The following is a 7,274-nucleotide window of genomic DNA, read 5'->3' as shown; positions in this document are numbered from 1 at the left end:
ATCCTTGTATGTACATGCTGTTACATAAACCAGTTAGTTTTTCCCTGAAGAGATTATGCTACCTACAGATTTGTTGAGGACCTAGTAATCATGGCCCTAAACTGTTTAAGAACCATTGGTGTTATTTGCATGTTGTCGCAACAAGTTATTCCCTCGAGTCACAGCTAAGTGACATTTTGTGCTGTGTGCAGTCTAAGTATTTAAACATTGATCATCAACACCTCTTGACATAGTTAGATTGAATATGTGACAATGATATGAGCATATCTGTCTCTAATAGTAGTTGCATAATGTTATGATATCTCTGTACTTTGTAATTATTGCAAGCAATGGAAACTAGAAGTCAAAGGTACACGTTAATGACTATGGATGTCTTATTTGTGATGGTAGAGAGTGTTCTGTTTGTGTAAGAGTTAGATAAGAATTTTTGCTCTTGCTTAAGCAATGATGGATTCTTGTCAAATGTGTACAAGTATAATCGCTATAGGTAGAGTGTCAATTGAGATAATTTTTTATCATGTCAAGGATAAAGAACATTAAATAGATTTCGTTTGCCCATATAACTTGAATAATAACTCTTGTTCAGTGAGTTACCATTACCACTTACCACATTCCTAATTTACTTAAATGTATAGGCAACCATGGCATGGTATGTAGTGCATGTTGGTCACATGCCTGAGATTTATCAAACCTGAGAAGATTGCTATGCTCAAGTCCATCGCTACCCTAGTAATTTGCACAAAAAATACAACACAGAAGCTGAAGCTTTGAGGGCCTACTATAGTCATCTGGCCTACCTTGCAAACCATGGGCAACCAGCCTACTATGGTCCAATGAATGCAAACCATGGTCATTCGCTGGCACTGGAGATCGAAGAGAAGCCACCCGCCGGAGATGTGAAGATTAGGAGAATTGCTCCTTGGTCTTGGAAAGATGTCATGCTTTTATTTATGGCTATGGTCATCGTTTTTCTTATTTGGAAGTTAATGTAGGCTTAGTTTCATAGAACAGTAGGTGGACTTTGTTGTATGTGGTCAATCAAACAATGAATTTGTTCTAGGTGAACATATACTATTATTTGACTTTGTTGTATGTGGACTTATTATTAGACTTTGCATTAAACATATTATATATATGTGAGCATATGCTATTAGTAGTTGTCCGCGGCCAAAACTAACCATGATCGTGTCACAGCCATGACTCATCGTCGCCTGTTACCCCATCACCGAAGAACAGATCGGCAACAAGAAGCGGCTGATATCGCTGGGACAGGAGAGCCGCATGATCCGACAAACGGTGATGGTGTCAATCAGATCGGTGAGAACGAGCAGCCATGGACCCCGTCCGGCCTGCTCGATCTGGGTCAAAATGACCAAGATGGCCAGGTAACTTTGGTATCATGTGACTATGTAGCCACACACGGTAATCAATTGAGAGGGTCATAGCTTACTTAGTGTCTCTAGTAGGAGCCTTCGTCGGCCGAGGAGCCAGAGGGTTCAGGTAGCAGGAAGGCCAGATCCAAGCGAGGCATGTCAAAGATTCCTGTTGGTAGGAATGCACACTGGCACATTACTAAGTTCAATGAATTCGGGGATCCACTCTCACCGCCTATAGCTTTGACCAAATACAAGACTATCCTCGGGTTACTTGTTAAGGACTTCATCCCGATTAAGTACAGGAAGTGGATTGGGAAAGATGATGATCGGTGGAGGGTTCTCAAAAGTGAGAAGGATTACATATGGGATGTCAAGATCCTAGAGTATTTCACTTTCCCAGCCGAGTATGATAGGGAGTTAGTCAAGAAAAAAGCAAAAGAAATCATGAGGACATGCTTCAAGAATTACAAGGGGACATTGTATAAGAATTTTGTCCTCCAAAATAAAGAACCAGATTTCGATGGTGGACAGTTTAGCAAGCAGAAGGACTTCTGGCAGGATTTCAAAGAATATAGGTTATTCGAGGAGTACTTAGAACTGAGCAGGAAGAATAAGGAGAATTCGCAGAAAGCGACGAATCCTCATCATCTCGGCTCTCGTGGCTACGCCAAAAAGATGCCAGAATTTGAAGCAAAACTTCAAAAGATGGATCGCCTTGCTGAGGAAGGCGTTGAGGTTGAGACCGCCGATTGGGAGCCTAGATCGGTATTATCCTATATGGGGAGAAATGTACGGCACACCGAGGACGGGAGCTTTAGCTCCTCAAATCAACCCATGAGCGAACTCATCCAGAGGATCTCCTAGGTAACTGAGGAGGTGAGGCAAGGGACTCGCACTTCTAATTGGGAGAAAGACGTGCTCACCCAAGCACTCGGAACCAAGGAGCACCCTGGTCGCACTAGAGGAACTGGTGTTGTTCCTTGGAAACTAGCATTCCCCCAAGAATGTAACACTTACCGGAACCGCTCCAGGGGTAGAGCGGAACAGGAGGCAAAGTATTTGAGGAGACTAAAAGAGATGGAAGACAAAATGGAAACACGAATTGAGGCGACCATTGAAGCGTGAGTTGAGCAAATTTTGCAGTCCAAGGGATCAGTAGTACCACAAAACCCTACTCCTACTGCCTTTAGCCCACAGTTTTGGGGTCGCAGCAGCTGTGGATTGACCCCGCTCGACGAAGAAGAGGCGAATGTGCCTCATCCGGTGGATGACATCACTAAACCCGTCAATGTCAGGTTGTACATCCGTCAGGAATAGATAAAGGACAAGGTGGCGCTCGGCCAGGCCTGGCCTGCGGGAGACGGGACAATTAATGGCCACCCAATTCCACTGGGGTACGCTCATGTCACAATTGACAAAATACTTGATAAGAGGTTTAACAAGATACCCATTGAGTACCCCGTAGCGGAAGACAGGCCGAAACTTGGTCAAAACAAGGGCTCTCAAGTGGTCTAGCGCAAGCGCTTCATTAAGCTTGACCATCAATTGTCCTCTGATGATGAGGATGATTATCACTACAAGAAATCTTAAGATCTATGACAATTTTTTTGTGACGATGAGTCAATTCGTCAATAAGTCATTCTGTTTTATGACGACTTTTGGGTGGAGAATGACTTTCTGACGAAAATTATGTGTTCGTCATTAAGACGCAATAAAAATCGTCATAATCTAGAGAAGTAGTTTGTCTATGATGATCTATGTTCCGTCATAACATGCTACCTTGCAGTTGTCATAAATTATTGGCAATATTAGTTTGTCATAACTTTTAGTTAAATTTTAAAAGAAATTAGATAGCTAGTCCCACAGTCATTTGTATATATCAGCATGTACTTGATAATTTATCAAATTATTATATATACAGCCCATAGGCTTGCGTCGTGCGCTCCACGCGGGGGCAGCCTAGCAGGCCTGCGTACACCACATGTATAGTATGTTTATATTTTCAATATCCGTCCTGTGCTTGCTTTTTTAGATCTCCACCCGTGCATGCTAATCAAATCTCCTTGGCCTCTAAATCACGTGTTTTGCACCTGCTTGCGCACGCAAGGACCCCATGGCCCATGGGGAAACCGGAAACCTGCCTGGACTTCTTTTCCCCACATGCGCCAGCACACCAGCAGACCAGCCCAAAGCCTAGGACGTGGCCCAGCACGAGGAACGCAACGCTCACTTAAAAAAAACTACTGCTCCGTTCCGTCGCCTCTTTCTCCTCCTTTGCAGCCACCGTCCCGTTCCATGGAGTTTCACGGAGGCTACCGCCCGCGTCTTTTCCAAAGCTCCAGCCGGCCTCTCTCTTCTCTACTCTCTCTCACCCAACGACGACAGGGCCCCACGGTGCCGCGTGGTGCAAGCCTATTGGCCGAACCACGTCACGCGCACTCACCCGGTGTCTGATCCCGCTTCCCGCTCGAACACACGCGCACCCGCGTCCGCAAATCTAGAAAGCCGCGGCGCTCTCTCTCTATCTCTCTCTTTTTCTAGGCCGCTGCCAGGCGGGTCCGACAAGCACGTACTTGTGGACATCCAGAACATTTTTAGGTGTAGGCCTTGTTTAGCCCTTGTTTAGTTCACGAAAAGTTTTTTCAAAAAGTGCTACAGTACCCATTACTGTCGCGCTTACCAACGGCACTGTGGCACTGCCGCACCTGCAGACAAGAATGATCCACAATTCAAAATCTAACGATGGAAACTTAGATCAAGTAAATTACTGAGCTATCTGCAGATATAAGGAACCTAGATCACCAACTAGAAGAAGTAGCACCACCACCAATTTGTAGATCGGAATCAAACCCTAGAAACACCTCAAGAACAAATATCGCAAGTAATGAAGCAAAACACAAGTGACACAATGATTTATTTCGTGGTTCAACTCGCCACTAAGGCTTGTCTACCTCCACGTTATTGAGGTTAGCCACTAAGGCTAGCTTTACAACTCTACCTCGTTCTCAAGTGAAGGAAGTGAATCCTTGAGATGAGGAGTGTTTCACTAGATGATTAGGGTGATTACAATGTATCACTCACACAATTATATAAAACTATGTGAGGGATGTATCTATTTGTGAACAATGTATAGTTTCACTTTGTTAAAATAACTTAAAATTTTTATGGCAATCTACTTATATAAATATTGACCGCTTAGGTAGTCTAGTTCATGTAAAATTATGTTGGGGGTATATAAATTCAGTAGACAATAGTTCTTATGATTTGCAATCTAGTAACATAAAATTCGTTGTAAATAAATAAAAGGAAAAAAATTAAACAGAGGTTCGCAGAAATAAAGCCCATCTCGTGGATCTGGCCCATCTCAGCCCGCAAGCCACGCCACATTCAGGCCATTAGATCAAAATGAACGACCAAGATGCAGCAAACCTCACATAAAAGCACCTCCAAAACCCTAGACAGCTCCTGGATCCACACCCTCTCCGCTTCCTCCCCTCCCATGCGCCTCCACACCACTGCCCGCCACCTGCTGCTACCACTCCCCTCCCTCTAGATGCCGACCGCGACGCCACCCCTCCATATCCAATCCAAGGCGCCGGAGGCAATGGATCCAACGCTAGCAGCAGAGGATCAGGTCCTGGCGGCCGCAGATTTTAATGGAGTCATCGACGAGGAAGAACCGAGGAGGCGGCAACGGATCTAGGCAGCGTGCACGAAGGAGCTCAAGATTCCCAGGTCTCATCCGGAGTCGTCGCCCCCACTCGCTCGCGAAGAACCACAGCTACCCTGCGATGACGCAGATCATCGACGGCAAGGCCATCGCTGCCGGCGTCCGCTGCGCTGCGACGTCGCCGCCGATGTGGCCGCGCTCTCCTCGGCCCAGACTCGTAAGCACTCCGCTTCCCTCTATCCGCTGCCTGTGAGTTCTTGGATCGAGGCGCGTAGGCCTCGGATTGTGTGCTGACGCTGTGCTCTCTCGCTCGTTCGCTCGTAGGTTCCGAGGCTGGCCGTGGCCATCGTGGGGAGCCGGAAAGACTCGCAGACCTCCGTGAACACGAAGCGCAAGGCGTCTGCCGAGGTCGGCATCTGCTCATCGACGGCGACCTCCCTGAGGACATCTCCTAGCCCGCGCTCGTCGCCGAGGTTCATCGCCTCAACGCTGACCCCGTCGTGCACGGTACCGCCTCCATTTTTTCCATTCTCCTTCGTTGCTCGTGGTCTCTGGTTGTCAGGCTGCCAACATGCTACTCTGATTGTGTTGCGAATGTAGTAATCTCCCTGCTTGCCTGGTAACTCTGGACTCTAGAGATGGTTAGATTTCCGTTATTATGGAAATAAGGTGAATGGTATGACTCTGATTGTTTTGTCCAGTAATTGAATCATGCACTGTATTACTCTGGATTGGTTGGCTGATTATTACTTGATGGCTTATACCCAGGAAGTCGACGTCATCGGCTGCATCAGCTCCTTCCACTTCTACCTTACGCAAACTTGCATATTCGCAGGAAGTCAATTTCATCTGCGGCATCAGCTCCTTCCATTTGTTCCTTAAAAAAATCCATGGACATTCATGTACGAGTCCAGATTGGGTTCTTTCCAAATTCAAAATTCTCCCCTGTAGATGTATGACCATTTAACCGATTGATTTGTTTATGAATGGAATGTGTTTGAGCTGTGATTTTAATAATTTGGACTAGTTGTGTTTTGTCTGGTTCAGATTTTTTTTATCATGGGCCGTCCTAAAAAAATGTGGCATGGGCTGGACCTAAAAATATTGGCTATAAAATGGGCCTCTAAAAATGCAAACAGGAATGCGAAAATAAAAAAAAACAGGCTGAATGTGAAAATAAAAATCGGACTAAAAATATGTTCTGTTATGCTGCTGGACTGTAAGCTAAATGGGCCCAAACAAAAAATTGTGTGGGCTAATTATAATAAAACAAAATGGGCTGAAAAAATATTAGGAAGCTAAATGGGCCGCTTAAAAGTCTGCTTAGTATATGGGCTTAGCCAGGCCTTAAGATATTTAGTGACGACTCTCTAATCTGGTCGTCATTAAAAATTATGATGAAAAAATATGCAATCGTCATTAAACAAGATTTACTACGCATGATCTTTGACGATTGGTTTTTCGTCATGCAGTCGTCACAAATACAACTACTATGACAAATATATCAGAATTCATGATGACAATAGGTCGTCATAGATCCTAAGATTTCTTGTAGTGTATGAGTCTTCGCCCACCGTGATGATCACTCTCCATCTCCTAGCAGAGATCACTCCCCTCCTCATTCAGAGCCATCATCCCTGAAAAGACAGAGGTCTCCTTCTATTCTTCCTTGTCCGACTCCATCTTCATCAGCCTCGAGAAAAGAGACTCCTCCTCGTCCTCCTCCCCCTCCTCCTCCATCTTCATCAGCGCCGAGGAAACAGAATTCTCGTCGTCATCCTCCTCCTCCTCCTCCACCTCAGCCCAAAACAAGATTAAGGACATCCTCGCAGTCGTAGAAAAGGTCCTTGGATTCGGTCGCTAATGCTCCCAAAGTGGACAAATAGAAAAGAAAAAGGTCGTTCAGTGGCAGCGTTACCACCTTGATTAAAGAAAATTTTATAGCACACATCTCGAAGGAAGATTGTGTTAGTTTCTTCAATCTCTATGCCTCACTGCCTTCGTATTTGTTGACGTCTGAATTCGAAAGGCAAACACAGAATAAATACGCTACAACAAGAGACGAAGAAATACACAATAAAGATTTAAGGAACATACAGAAGTACGTCAAAGATAACCTAGGATTAACCATGGAAGAGGCCATGACCATCTATTATGATGTACAAGGGACGACAACATCGGCAATGAAATATGAAAGGGGCAATCTTTTGGTTCCCGATGAGGAGTAT

The 7,274-nt window shown here is 45.1% G+C and overlaps 1 long non-coding RNA gene across 2 annotated transcripts; it reads left to right on the top strand.

Annotated features, from left to right (window-relative positions):
* Positions 1-4,848: 4,848 nt before the first annotated feature.
* Positions 4,849-6,033, top strand: LOC136485938 (uncharacterized). Of its 2 annotated transcripts, XR_010766614.1 has the most exons (4): positions 4,849-5,263; positions 5,371-5,553; positions 5,647-5,722; positions 5,815-6,033. It is a non-coding gene; the product is annotated as an uncharacterized lncRNA (long non-coding RNA). The 2 variants fall into 2 exon arrangements; XR_010766613.1 differs by having other exon boundaries at positions 5,371-5,722.
* The last annotated feature ends 1,241 nt before the right edge of the window (positions 6,034-7,274 follow it).

This window comes from Miscanthus floridulus, chromosome 1 (genome assembly GCF_019320115.1).
Source record: "Miscanthus floridulus cultivar M001 chromosome 1, ASM1932011v1, whole genome shotgun sequence".
In the NCBI taxonomy this organism is placed as follows: domain Eukaryota; kingdom Viridiplantae; phylum Streptophyta; class Magnoliopsida; order Poales; family Poaceae; genus Miscanthus; species Miscanthus floridulus.
The sequence above is the reverse complement of the archived record's forward strand: the minus strand, read 5'-3'. Positions and strand labels throughout refer to the sequence as shown.